The sequence below is a fragment of the Myotis brandtii genome, unplaced genomic scaffold (genome assembly GCF_000412655.1).
Source record: "Myotis brandtii unplaced genomic scaffold, ASM41265v1 scaffold39, whole genome shotgun sequence".
Classification (NCBI taxonomy): domain Eukaryota; kingdom Metazoa; phylum Chordata; class Mammalia; order Chiroptera; family Vespertilionidae; genus Myotis; species Myotis brandtii.
Window position 1 is genome coordinate 3,552,209 of NW_005364953.1, and position 15,611 is coordinate 3,567,819.

The 15,611-nt window shown below is 36.7% G+C and overlaps 1 protein-coding gene and 1 pseudogene across 3 annotated transcripts in view; one reads left to right on the forward strand and one right to left on the reverse strand.

The window, feature by feature from the left end:
• Positions 1 to 15,611, reverse strand: part of TENM1 (teneurin transmembrane protein 1) — a 913,380-nt gene that overhangs the window by 672,735 nt on the left and 225,034 nt on the right. The window lies entirely within an intron of this gene.
• LOC106727211 lies at positions 7,052 to 7,542 on the forward strand (annotated as a pseudogene).

Consider the following 15,611-nt stretch of genomic DNA (forward strand, 5'->3'; position numbering starts at 1 on the left):
GCAGGAGCTGCCCCCTGGTGGTCAGTGTGCTCCCACAGGGGGAGCTCTGCTCAGCCACAAGCCAGGCTGATGGCTGCCAGTACAGCGGTGGTGGTGGGAGCCTCTCCTGCCTCCTCAGCAGCACTAAGGATATCCAACTGCAGCTAGGCCTGCTCCCTGCTGGCAAGTGGGCATCCCCCAAGTGCTCCCCAGCTGCCAGAGGGATGTCTGACTGCCAACTTAAGCCCAATCCCCCGGGGAGTGGGCCTAAGCCAGTAGGTGGTCATTCCCCACGGGGTCCCAGAGTGCGAGAGGGCACAGGCCGGGCTGAGGGACCCTCCTGAGTGCACAAATTTTTGTGCACTGGGCCTCTAGTTTAAAATAAAAAGTAAGAATAGTCTGACTTGTGTGGCTCAGAGGTTGAGCTTCAACCTATGAACCAGGAGATCACAGTTCGATTCCCGGTCAAGGCACATGCCCCAGTTGCAACTTCCATCCCCAGTGTGGTGTATGCAGCAGGCAGCCGATCAATGATTCTCTCTCATCATTGGTGTTTCTATATCTTTCTCCCTTTCCCTTCCTCTCTGTAATCAATAAAAAATATTTTTTAAAAATATAAGAATAGAGGGCTATGTTGCTTTGCATTTAGAATCCATGTATAAGGCCAAGTATAAAATTAGAGAAAAGTTCCCAAATTTCCATTTCTTCATCAATCTCTCCCTCTATAAAATAATTCTCCTCTAATTAAACAGGTTAATAGTGGAATGCAAAGCTTTATGAATTCCTCTGAAGAAGCTTGATTTGGGGTTTTATTTTCAAAATGTAACATGTTAGCCACCTCTACCCTAAAGCCTCAAGGGGGAGAGTTTGGGTTGCTTTACAACCTTTGGAAGGCTGGTCTGATGACTGGGTTCCTTTTGCTTTTTGCCAAAACTGAGAGGGTTGTTTCCACTTCAGTCACCAGTTCCTAGTTAAATAGCAACTGGACCCAAACTCTGTGATCCAGTAACTTGTGTGCTTTTATATATGCTGGAGGCATGGAGATAGGCTGCCCATCAACCATCCACAGACAAGCAGACCCTGCTAGAGGATATCCTTGCCACAAAAAAAAAGATAAAAAGCCACCAACGACAACTCGAGTGATCTGTCTAAATATACCTGCACAATGAAAGGTTCTCATTGCATCCGTAAGCAGGATGGGACCACTGTGGCATCATTAAAATAATAGATACATTCTCACCTCCTAACTCAATCTGCTCAACATGTCTAAACAGTGCTCTAAAGATGGAGAAGCAGCATGTTAATTCAACCAATGATACACTTCCTGTTAACTCTGTCCTGTTATAAAGTTAAGAGAGAACTTACACAATGCTAAAGTTAGACATATTATATTGCAAGTCTATGTGCAGATCAATACAATAGATGGGAGCAGTAATTTTCAAAGCTTACCAGGCATCAAAATCATGGGAGAGCTTGTTATGACACAGATTTCTAGACTCAACCCCCAGAGTTTCGGATTCAGTCTCACAGGGGACCTGTGGATTTGCATTTCGAGCAAGTTAACATGGTGAGGTCAATGCAGCTGGTTCAAAAAAGACACTTTGAAAATTACTGTGCCAGAGCATAGTTATAATGAGGCTGAAGTTTTCAGTTCAAATCTCAGCTCATTTCAGTAAGTTGTTTTTACACAGAGGGAAAGTCTGATGTGACCACTCTAACCAGGCTTGACAATTCAACAAATGTCTGCCTTTGGTTACAGAGAGGACAAGATGACAAAATAGGCATCCTTCTTTGCACTCTCATAGCCTGTTCTGTAAAATCATGCAAACATGTCTGAATTAGTAACTGCAGCTTTACATAAAAAGAGCATGTAATAGTTAAGTTTTTAAAACTTATCTGAAATTTTTCAAACATAAAAATAAAATTGTATAATAAACAACCACATATATATCACCTCGATGAAATTATTTATATATTACTAAATTTGCTTACTTTATTTTTTTAGCCAGAGTATTTTAAAGTAAATACCAGATGTCATGATATTTCTCCCCCTAAATATTTCCACACATAAAAAGAACATAAGCTTTTATACTGAACTTTTGCTTTCATATTCCTGAAAGATATTAGCCTAGGCCCAAATTAGCCAAAGTGTGATCTACATAATACTCACTCTTCAGGATGCTAATTGGTGTTAGACTTGAACACATAAAAGTTCTATGGTCAAATAAGTTTGAGAAACCCTGGGTTAAATACACAGGTTTCTTTATTGCAGAACTTTTGAAAGTCTCTAAAGAACTAATATACATTGAGAATCTCCAAGATGATACTATAAGTGTGCAATATTTCTCTATTGTATTAAATTATAAACTTTTGATTATTGTTATTATTACTCTCTGTGTGTGTTTTGTTGTTTAAGGACAATCTCTAGATAACATATTTTGATAAGTGTATCACTAAGAGAATCTAGGGTTTGCTTTACTTTACAGGTTCAAGAAAACTTTCAAGGAAAAATGATATAATATTCCTGTGAGAGAAGCTAAGAACAGATTCCTGTCCACTTTTAAATATTAAAATGAGACTACTCATGTAGAAGTGAATTGACTCCTCACAAGTTTAACTTATTATTATTAAAGTAGATTTTAAAATTAAATATATTTATAACTGTCATTTAAAGTAAAAGCATCATAAAATTTTAATAATTTAATCACATCATCATATCCACAGTCACTTTTAGGTGGTAATAATTTAATTAAAGTACTCTCTATGATATACACCTTGATAATTTCATTATAGTCAACTGACAGTGATTAAGATATTCATAGAATCCTATAATAATTATATTTGCAAAATCACACTCTAATCAAGTAAAAACTATACTTAACATAAATTATACTTTGTTATCCCTAAAATCAATTCAAATGAAGGCCAAAGGAAGGAAACATGAAAACAGTGATGTGGCACAAGACCAAAGATGAGTATGCATGAGGTCAAAACAATTTACAGGTATTACTTGAAGTCATTTGGTGTGTAGCTGATTGAATAACATGGTATTTTAGCTTTATGTAAATATATACAGGATGGTTAGGTTAACAAGGTTTTCAAGCATCTGGTTTACAAAAGAAAATAATCAACCCGATATTTTCAAAATTGGGTTTTGTATAGATTGACTACCTACTTAACAGGCAATATTTTACCTTTTCTATGAATGGTTTTTCATCAGGAAGACAGAGCCCCAAAATGTTTAATCTCTATAATTCTGTTCTAGTGTTAGCTAAGGAAGAAGCTTTAGAAAAGTTCTTTATAAAGTTACTTAATCTTCCTATATCATCTTTTCCTCCAAAGCAGCTGGCAACCTTTTTAGATGTTCTATGATGAAAAACAGAAAAGATGAAACTGATTGTCTCAAAACTCAAGATGTATAGACAAAAAGAAGTGTGCAAACATAAATGAAGAGTAACTATGAAATGATTGCTTTAGGTTAGCATTTTACACATTTTATCTAAATTTTATTGCTGTAGGAATTTTGTTTCAAGACAGACTATGCATTTTAAAGTGAGCCTGATAAATATCTTAGTATTTAATTTTAATAGTAATCAGTGCTTAATACTTTAGTAATCTGCAATAACCTTAAAATACATAATTCATATTACAGCAACCACTACAAATCCTGAGTATTTATTTCTGCCTCTTCTTAAAATGAAGAACTGATATTGGATGTCTAATTAATTAGTAAAATGATGTTTTCATACCTTTCCACCAAAAATTTCACTAGGTAATTTGTGCTTTCCTTTATTTAGGAGGCCAGGATTTGCCACAATGATAAATCATGGTCCATGCTTGAGTGATACTGTTAATGGCGATGTTAGATCTCGGTTCAGCAACCTTGGTTCTTGAGTTCAGCTAAGAAGGAATTCCGAGCCAAGAACTCTAACACAAGAAGTTTATTTAGAAAGTCACAGAAGTAGAGGAAGTGACCCAGCTGGGCTGCATGGACTCAGGAAACAAGCTACAGAGGCAAAAGAAGGGTCCTTAAAGCTTAGGAGAAAAAACACAAAAATAACAGGTCTGAGAAACAAGAGGGGGAAAGAAGCTGGTGGGGGTCGGGTGGGAGCTGGAGGGAGGAAGCTGGAAAGAGGAAGAGAGAGAGAGAGAGAGAGAGAGAGAGGAGAGAGAGAGCTGGGGATTTGTACCTGTTTTCTAAGGGCAGGAATTTTAGGGAAGGTCTCAGGGAAGGATCTCAATAGAATATTCATCAGCTTTCCAGGTGTGTCATTTAAAGGTAGTGGTCTCTACTGATTGGTCCATGCTAGGGTAAGGGATCATTGGACATTGCATCTGCTCCTGAAGTCGGCCATAGTGTCCCTTCTGATTTTGCTGCTCTTCTGGGCCTGCAGTTGAAACACAACTGAGGTCCAGATGTTATCTCTAGTTTGACCAAAACTCTGTCTGTGGTCAAGAGACCTAAGACTATGTTCCTAAGATTTTTAGATACTTACCAGAGCCTCATTGCCTGAGGGCTTAATGCTTAAGGGAGTGGTCATCTAAGAACTTGTATGGGAGTCCTATGAGGTGATTCTCAGGACACCTTATTCCTCCTGTAAGGGGGTCTAAACCACATGACTAGTGACAGGCTAGGGGAGGAACGGTCACCCTGCAGCATGGGACTAGCCTATAATAGTTATTTTCTCTAGTTTTGCAGATTGCTAAGCACCTGGGACTTTCTGCCCTGGTGATATTCCCTACCTGGCCTATGGTTCCTGCTCTGCTCATGCCTGTCTAACTGTCTACTCTATCAATATTATGTGATGAACTCAGCAATCAGTTTAAGTCTGGTATTTATTTTAGGTTTATTAAATCAGGGGTAAAGATTTCTGAGTCACACTGCTCTCCAACTTGAAAAGAAATCAATAAATCCTAGTTAATCGGCAGGCAACAGCCTAACCAGATTAAGTGTGTGAACTCCGGGCTGCCACAGCAGCTCAGTAAGCTTAATCCACAAGTGGATGATACAATAAAAAGCCTGACTATTACATATTTCTTTGCATGATGCTAAACCTATCATTTGGGTGAAAATAAAACAAATATCTATAAGAAGAGTTAATACATATCTCTAAGCTTCTTTCCTAGGGCTATAATTGCCTAGATATTAATCTTCTCATGAAAACGCCCTCCTTTAAATCTAATTGTTTATATATCAATAGACACTTGAAGCACAGATATGTGAAATAGTGTAATTTTAAAACTAATTCAATAGAAATAAAAACAAGCTATGATTTATAATAAAGATTATAACCTGATCCTTAATAGTTTAACCAGGCATCTCTTCACTCTGAGTTTTAGCTCCTTCATCTGCAAAATGGGAATAATATAATCGTATTTCTGTGTTGAAAAGATAAATGAGAATAAATGAGGTATTATAATGTTACAATTGTTAACAACAAAAGGCATTTCAGATTTGTACATAGCCTGCCATATTTACTGGTAAAGGCGGCAGTCTTCTGCTTACCTACAAAAGGCCCAAACAGCTGGTAAACTTAGGGGGGGAAATGATAGGTAATAGAATTTTTTAAAGGTGGGGGGAGCAAAGATTTGCCACCTGAGAATGTGCCTTTAGGGATATAGATTTTAAGCTAGCTATTAAGAAACAAAAGACTGGGAAAATCTTGGACCTTCCCTACTGCCTGCCTAAATGAATTCAGATAGAAAAAAACCCGCTTTAGGAAGAGTACCTTAGCATATTCACTTTAGCAAATACAGTAAAGCCTTGATTTTGTGGACCTCAATTTAACATACTTTGAATTTAACTGACAAAATTTCCAGTCAGTCCATAGGTCAAATGTGAAAATTAATACCCTGTTAATTTTTAAAAGCTTTTAACCAAGATTTACTTATAATTCAATTAACATGTTATTTTTTGCAATTCACTGTTATTTTAATAAATTTTAGCAAATAGGCCATATGTTGGGAAAAACACTAGTAATTTCACCGACATAAATATTACATACCTACAACTATAATCTACATATTTAAATCCAAACGTCACTGCTTATAAACAATGTTCGGCAAATGATTAGCACTTGAACACACGGCATCTAGTGAGGAAATCGGTTCTGTTGTCACGTGGTGTGACTTTCTGCAGCAGTTTTAACCTGTGCCACCTATGTTCTGACATGCACTAAGCCACGCCCCAGCGGAGTGCTTTTGTTTACTCCTGGTGACTGTACACATTTACTAGACCTATTCAGTAAAACTTAAAATTACAGTAATACATATAGAAAACTTTTCTGTGAAATTAAACTTTTCATACACACTTAATGTTAATTACACAAACATGTCTACATAAGTAAAAACAGGTAAACTAATTTGTCAATTTTTTAACATATGCATTTGGAAAACCTGATTTATTATTTAATGGACTTTCAGCTCTAATGGACACCCCCTCACCTGAATTAGCCCATTATATCAAGGTTTTATTGTACAAATTAAGTGTGATAGACAGGGAAGATCCTAACAAAGTCTGTTAGACTTCCCTCTGTGTCCCATTTTTTTTCTGAGTAGCCCTTTAAGACTTTGAGAAGCACATCTTTCTTCTTTCTTATCAACCTGTGAATTGCCAACTTTCCCTCCGAAATCCCAGACCCCTGCTCCCCTTTTCTCCGTTGTCCAGAAAGGCACATAAACCTAAACTGACTAATGCATTTCTGGTCGCATATATTATGGCACCCCTGAATGTACATCCATAATAAATCTTGGACATTTTCTCCGAGTAATATGTCTCATGTTAAGTTGATTTTTAACCCAATTAGAAGAACTTAGGAAATGGGAGGAAAGTTACTTTTTTCAGCTCCCACAGAGGCATAGTATTTCTTTGCTTTTATGTGGACCAGTGGTTTCCAACCTGAAGTTTTCTATCTCTACAACAGAATGGAAAACCTTGCTTGCTAACACACACTAAAATAATTATGTAACTATTATTTAACATTTGTTGAAGTTATTCATTGAGAAACACTGATTAAGCAATAAATAAAAACAAAAATTTAGATTTTCAGCTGGAACCACCATTTTCCAGTAATTTGACAAAATAACCAAAATAAAGGGAAAGAGGAGAGGCTCCGCCATATGTTCTCTAGGCCTTTTAGAAAACATGGAGTTGCTCCCTTGGCCACATACATATGAATCTACAAGAAAGGTGACATTGTGGACACCAAGGGAATGGGCACTGTTCAAAAGGGAATGCCCCACAAATATTCCCATGGCAAAACTGGAAGAGTCTACAATGTCACCCAGCATGCAGTGGGCATTGCTATGAATTAGGAAGTTAAGGGCAAAATTCTCGCCAAGAGAATTAATGTATGTATTGAGCATATTAAGCTATCCAAGAGCCGAGATAGCTTCCTGAAACGTGTAAAAGAAAATGATCAGAAAAAGAAGGAAACCAAAGAGAATGATACCTGGGGTCAACTAAAGAGTAAGCCTGCTCCGCCCAGAGCAGCACATTTTGTGAGAACCAATGGAAAGGAGCCTGAGCTGCTGGAACCCATTCCCTATGGATTCATGGCATGACAAGTGGAAAAACTAAAAGACCTCTGTATTGTTTTTTTAAAAATAAAAATAAAAATTTTAATGGATAGCTTGATTCAATACTTGACTTTTCAGTGATTGGCATCTCATAGACCACTGATTCTTAACTGGGGACCTTGTTCTCTAGGGGTGAATTTCAAAATCTCCAGAGCAATGTTATATGGAGTGTAACTTGAAACAGCATACTTACTACCATAAAATATCTTATATTTATCAAATGGAAGAAATAATATATTTTCATAAAAGAATCTATAGAAAAAAACCACTCTCAATGGAGTTCAGGGACATAAGTTTTTATGTTTCTTAAAAGGAGATATGTGTTTGAATAGGTTAAAATAGAGCTTTGAATGTTTCGCCACAGCTCCCAAAATGCTCTAGGGAAAGGTTTCTGTTATGCCTGAATAAGTAATGTGTTAGCAGGTCATGCAAATTGTCAGCATTAGCAACTGGTCCACAGTTAGTGCAGAGAAGATTCACTAACATACAGTAAAGGGATGGTTAGCAAAGCAATCACCACAACTATTAAAACCAAACAATGAAGAGTAAGCTGTCAAAAAGCAAATCAAGATAGCCTTGGGTGTTTTGTATGAAAGATAATCTAGGATTGCCAGATTTAGCAAATAATTCACATTTGGGACATACTTAAACTAAAAAAAATATATATTAATTTTCTATCTGAAGTTAACATTTAACTGGGCATCTTGTGTTTTATCTGGCAACACTTAGTGAAACCTTGCCTCCAGCACATCAATAAGATAACACTTCCCAAAGAATTATGCAATATATCATAGGAACATACTAGTATATGTAATATATCAGAGCAAGCAATTCCACTTGTTCATTTATTCAGAAAATGTTCTTGCTCCCAGTGCTGCCCAATAGCTCCTTATTGAGAAATGACTGTGCTAGTACCCTGGCTTGTGTGGCTCACTTGGTTGGAGCATCATCCCCTACACCAAGAGGTGGCAGGTTCAATCCTGGTCAGGGCACATACCCAGGTTGTGGGTTCAATCTCTGGGAGACAACTGATCAATAGATGTTTCTCACATTGATGTCCCCCCTCATTTTTCTTCCCCTCCAAAAAAGACTGTATGAGCTGTCACTGCTCAGATTCAACCTCTGGTAGGAACAGCAAATAAAAACTACCCTTTATGAAGAAAACATTATTAACCTTTGAGGGGAAGCAGAGTTTCCAACCCCAAAAGTTTGGTATATCAATTATTTTAAGGTGATTATTTTTAAGAAACAAAGAACTCAGAAAGAGCCTTTGACCTACCACTCCCCTTACCTGCATAAAGGAAATCAGATAGTAAGGCATGAAGGAAGCTATCACTGTAGCATAATATGAACTAAGTATTGCAGACAGGACAGAACCTGCAATCTGTTAGATTCCCCACTGTTTCTGGTTGGACCAGCAAGAATTTGATTACCAAATTTTGTCTTTTATTTCTTTATCCTCAGCCGAGGATATGTTTTCCACTGATTTCTAGAGCGAGTAGAAGGGAAGAGGAGGAGATAGAAACATCAATGTCAGAGAAACACATGGATCAGTTGCCTCCTGTGCAGGAACCACGACCAGGCCAGGGATCAAACCTGCAACCCTTTGGTCTGAAGGTTGATGCTCTAACCACAGAGCAAACCTGCCAGGGCTGATTACCAAATTTTTGTTCTTTCTTGTCTATCTGTGAATTGCTTACTTTCCCTTTTAAGTCCCAGACCCCTGCCTCCCACCCCTCAGTCAAAAATGGTATATAAAGCTCAACTGCTTAATATGTCCTTTGGTCTCATGTCCTTATGACACCCCCTATGGTCATTTTCTTCTGTTAATATGTCTCATGTTAATTTTATTAGTCCAGCCAGAAGAACTTAGAAAGGAAGAAAGAAAATTATTTTTATCGCCCCCACATCTTTTAAGCTTGATATGCGTGCTTTGACATAGTATCTATACTTTCCTTATTTTGAGAGTTCAGCCTTCTTTGGGACACAGCCTAAATAGCCATTCATCTACTCAACCCAAGTTATTGGAAATTATGATTGAGGCAGCAAGGTAAATGAATTATAGGAAAGGGCAGTGAGTGGACTAGGATTCAAGGGACCAGAGTTCTCTTTCCTTTTCTGCCATGAACTGATTATGTGACCATGTAAAAGTCATTGCACCTCTTTTGGTGTCAGGATCCGAAAGAGTAAAATTAATAAGTTAGACTAGTGATTTACTCATCAATTGTTTACTGAGCACCTTTTATACCCTAGAACCAGAACTAAGGAGTTGAGATACTCCTATCAAGGGGCTCAGTGCCACTATGCTTCTATATTTGAATATTCCACCATTTGGATTTTGAAATGATTTTTCAGGTCTTATTTGGAGAGAAGAATCTCCAAAATTCACCATGTTACTTATCCAAACTTCCCCACATTCTTTGTAAAAGTTTGAGTAATTTAAAAATTAAAAGCATATTGTTTTCAGTGGTAAATTTCATAACTCCTTTTTCAAATTTAATATTAACCCATCTAAAAAGAACTAAATTACAAACCTTAGAGATGATGAAACTGGAATATTTAAGTTTGTAACCTATTTTTATGGTTTGTAATCTATTCTGTTTTTCTTTATTGATTAAGGTATTACATATGTGTCCTTATTCCCCCATTGCCCCCTCACCTCTCACATATGCCCTCACCCCCCTGTAACCTATTCTTAAAGTAATTTTAGAGTGCATATAACCTTTTGAATATTGTTTGAGTAAGAATTACTTGAGTTATAGGTCACATGTAAAGCAGCTTAAAGGACTTATTGACAAACACATTCCTACAGACTAATATGAGTGAACAGATCTTAGCTTGTCAGTTCAGCTTGGATGAAAACATAGAATTAACAGATTGAACAAGCAATATAGATGTTTCCCATCAACCTTTGACAAATGAAAGGTAAGCAGAGCTGTGTGCCTCTCATAAAGTGCTGACTTTGTTATGCTGAGGCTTGTGTTATATTAAAAATGCTTTACATCTGTGAATGGAAAATGAAAATTCTGTCAACCATAGCCAAATGTGTTTTGCATATAAGAGTATGTGTACTACTTTACTATGGACACAAAGTCAATGAGTACCCCACAAACCCAGGCCATTGGAGGTGGGCATTTTAGCATTAGTGCCAGGACAGCTCATAAACAAAAACAAAACAAAAAATAAACCAAACAAACCCCTACCAAATTGCAAATTTACACTATGATTAATTATATGTTCAAAGAACAATTCCCCTTTAAAAAATAAACCAATAACAATGTTCATACTTACCCACATGGGTAACCATGTGCGATAGTATATAAAATCAATCATATCCTCTCTTTAGATCTTAACCCGTCATGAAATTTCAGATGGAAAACTTCATTCTAATTACTGTTCCTATAGTAGCACATATTAAGTAATCTTACTTAATCAGACAGAAATATGGTTTCTGCTGCAGATACGAATTAGTATTCAGACTCATAATTACAGGTAGAGTTTAAGGTGGAATGGTGTAATAAAATGAGCAATTTGGAAATCGGCAACAAAAAGTCTTGGCTTCAAGGCCCTAGCTCCATAATTAATAAACTGTTCTCTGAGTGGCTTTAAACCATCTACTTGCTCTCTCCCAGAAACCCAAGTCTTCTTTTCCATAAAATGGGGATATATTAGTACCCACCCCACATGAGATTCAAATGGAATGATATGGGTGAAAACATCTCTTAACATCGGTCTAAGTGTTCTAAATTGTTAATTATATCAACAATAATGATAGTAATAAATCCATGTCATAATTGTCCCTCATAGATGTTGCCAAGTATTGACTAGAAAACACGGGTTGGGTTTTGATGTTGAGCAGAACCAAATCGTCTCTGGAATAAAATCTGCCTACATACTAAGGTTAATTTCACATATTTGGATACATCTTCTCTAATAACTGCCCATGATCTACTCCTCATCATTCAGTTCTCAGAATCAAAAGCTGCCTCCTCGCCCTAACCGGTTTGGCTCAGTGGATAGAGCCTTGGCCTGCGGACTGAAGGGTCCCAGGTTCGATTCCGGTCAAGGGCATGTATCTTGGTTGTGGGCACATCCCCAGTAGTGGGTGTGCAGGAGACAGCTGATCGATGTTTCTCTCTCATCGATGTTTCTAACTCTCTATCCCTCTCCCTTCCTCTCTGTAAAAAAAATCAATAAAATATATTTAAAAAAAAAAAGCTGCCTCCTCAGGGAGGCCCTCCTTAAACACAGTATCTAGAGTAGTGCTTCTTATTTCCATCTCTATAGAATTGCTTTACTTTATTACATGGAATATGTCACTACCTGAAATTATTTTTAATGTAATTATCATCTATATTACCCCACAAGAATGTAAGCTCCAAGAAGGCAGAGAATTTATTGGTCCTGTCTACATGTTTACCTCTGTATTCCCAGTGATTACACAAGTACTTGGCACATAGAAGAATTTCATAAATATTTACTAAATAAACAAGAGAATGGATTTGCTAACTCCAGGAAGCAATATAAATGATTTTTGGGGGGGGAGGGGCGATCAAGAAAGTAGGTTTCTGGCCTGTCATTTACTAGGTGCGAATTTTTCCAAACTTGTTCCCTAGAGGGTTTTTGTTTGTTTGTTTGTTTGTTTGTTTTGTTTTTTTTATAAAGGCAATGCCCAGGTTTGTTTTTTTTGTTTTTTCTTAGTCAAATGACTCAAAATTCAAGTTAATTCTCCAGGTGAGTAATTAGGATAAAACTTAATTCTTCAGATGAATTCTAAAGAATTGATTATTTCTCCAGAAGCCATTGGGCTGCATTTAAATCACCATTTCACTTTGGACTCTGAATGATCCAATTTATAAATGCCCATGAATCAAATTAACTAGATAACTGCCAAAATGTAATCCCACTCGGAGAGTGAAATACCTAGTTTTAGTGTCTACATTAGTTAAATGAACTCCATTATTTAAACTTCACTTCCATTTGTGCTGTTTTAAGATAGCCTGTGTTGTGAGCTTTTAGCTCTAAAAATAGATGTAATCCTAAAATTTGCTCAATTTTCTTTAGATTATTCAAAATTTGAAATGTCATTCTTTTCCCATTCTGCCACTGAATTTATACTCCACACCTTTATCCCACAGGAATATAAACATCTCACCAAGGCTTTACGTTATAATTGTAAGGAAAGTGCCAAAGTTTTCTATATGATTCATTGTTAATAACATGTAACTTTGACTTAAAGTGGTTAATGTTATGTAAATTTTAAGGTCATTAAAGTTTTTGCCTTAGAAAACTGTTTTATGGTCTTGTAAGATTTCTTGGGCTATTTGTGAGTCTGTCTATTAAAAATCCATCCCAGGGGATTATACACATGAATTAAAGACAAATAATTCTTTTGCCTGGGCTTCTTACCAGGTTTTAGGTTCAACTCCTATATCATTCATCATTTTCTTTCCAGTGAAGACTTTTACATTTTCATTTTAGTTCCCATTCTTTAAACATCTGGCTACAGCTCTACCTGCAGTTTTCTATGAATGTGGACAATTATGGTAGGAGTTATTGTTCTATTCTTGTGCATTAGCACCTGTTACCATTATAAGGCCTGCAAGCAAATAGCTACGAAATAATAGCAACAGATTTAGAAATGAAAGTCACAATGCTTTTGTGCTTATATAGCACCGTTTTCCCCCTAGTAGGTTTCTTTATGAAAACCATTTCATCAATCCTCTAAGTAAGGGGTTGGCAAATTTTCTGTAAAAAGCCAGATAGTAAAATTTTAGACTTTGCATGTCATATAGAATGTGTCATAACTACACAAAAAGCAGGATGTAAGTAAATATGTTTCAATAATGCTCAGTTTATGGGCACAGAAATTATAATTTAATATAATTTTCACATCATGAAATATTATTCTTCTTTTGTTTTTTTGTTTCAACCATACAAACATGTAAAAATTATTTTTAGTTTACAAACCATACATAAACAAGAGGCAGGCTGCATTTTGCTGAGGATCACAGTTTTCCAACCCCAGATCTAAGCTGTCCCATGATACTGTACATGGCAGAAGTCATCATCTCATTTTCCTCTGATGATGCCAAATACAGCACTAAAAAGTTGAGGAAGTTATAGCAAGTTCAGAAGAATTTATGGCCATTCATTCATTCACTCAGCAAATGATTTCTTGAGTGCCTATTTGGCTAGAAATGAATGTTGATAAATCCTTGTGTTAACATGTCCTCCCAAAATTCAAATATCAGTATGTGCCTCGTGCCTGCAGGTTAAATAATTTCCTCCACAAGGAGAAAGGCCTTGCTTTAGCACTTAGTGACTGTACACCCAGTGGCTATACGACTCCATTTTTTTTGGCATATAGCAATTTTTCAAAGAAACTAAAACTATAAGGAGAAATAAAACCTGATCCTTACACGTTTCAGACCTATTCATACTGACCTGATTTAGTGTCCCTATGCAAAGGAAGAAGCAAAAACAAAACAGAAACAACAAAACAAGGAGAATAGTATTCAGAGTTCAGTAAAATTATGCTCAAAACAACATGGAAACTTCCAGGTCAAAATGTGTAAAATATATAATGTACTTTTAGGTTAACTCCTCAGAGAATCAGGTGGCATTATGATATGGGGGCCAAGTAGCAAAATTATTATTCTAAATAGTTGTTTAGCCCTTGATTTTAGAAACTTCAATAATAGCACAGTGCTCTATGAGCTCCAACCTCAAATATGACACATAATGGACCTTTTAAAGAGCATTTCTATGACAACAACATTACTTTGAAAATATTAATTTAGCACCCCAAACATCAAGGGGGCTCGTTAATTGAGAGCAAGACAGTTTCTACTAAAACAGACCATTTATCCCTCTGAGGTATGAGTTGAAAGTGCAATTAATTATGTATTTGAGAAACTCAGGTCTACACTAAATATGTGTATATTCTCTGTGAATCCCCATGAAATACATTTATTTTTGCCCTTTCAATTGAGTTGGTTTGATTCCAGGCAGGGCAGAATTCCAGATAGAACAAAGACTAAAGAACACACTCTGACAGGATTCTGGGCTTGGTTTACTCACCTCACAGCTAAGGGTGGAATGGCAGAATGAGACCTGAAGAGATGAGATACTGCATGATTATTATTATGATTTTTAAAAAATCTTTATTGTTGAGATTATTACAGATGTCCCTCTTTTTCCCCCCATAGCTCCCCTCCACCTAGTTCCCACCCCACCCCAGGCCTTTGCCACCCTATCATCTGTGTCCATAGGTACCGCATACATGCATATAAGATCTTTGTCTAATCTCTTCCCGCACCCCCACACTCCCTTCCCTCTGAGAATCGTCAGTCTGTTCCATTTCCATGCCCCTGATTCTATTCCATTCACCAGTTTATTCTGTTCATCAGATTTTTTATTCATTTGGTTTTTAGATTCACTTGTTGATAGATATGTATTTGTTGTCACTTTGTTGTTCATAAGTTTTTATCTTTACCTTTTTCTTCTTCTTCCTCTTCTTAAAGAATACCCTTCAGCATTTCATATAATAGTGGTTTGGTGGTGATGAACTCCTTTAGCTTTTTTTGTCTGTGAAACTCTTTATCTGACCTTCAATTCTAAATGATAGCTTTGCTGGGTAGAGTATTCTTGGTTGTAGGTTGTTGCTATTCATCACTTTGAATACTTCTTGCCACTCCTTTCAAGCCTGCATAGTTTCTATTGAGAAATCAGCTGACAGTCATATGGCTACTCCCTTGTAGGTAACTAACTGTTTCTTTCTTTCTTTCTGCTTTTAAGATTCTCTCTTTGTCTTTTGCCGTTGGCATTTTAATTATGATGTGTCGTGGTGTGGTCCTCTTTGGATTCCTCTTGGTTCTCTGAACTTCCTGGACTTGTAAGTCTATTTCTTTCACCAGGTAGGGGAAGTTTTCTGTCATTATTTCTTCAAATAGGTTTTAAATATCTTGCTCTCTCTCTTCCTCTGACACCCCCATAATGCGAATGTTGGTACGCTTGAAGTTGTCCCAGAGGCTCCTTACACTATCTTCATA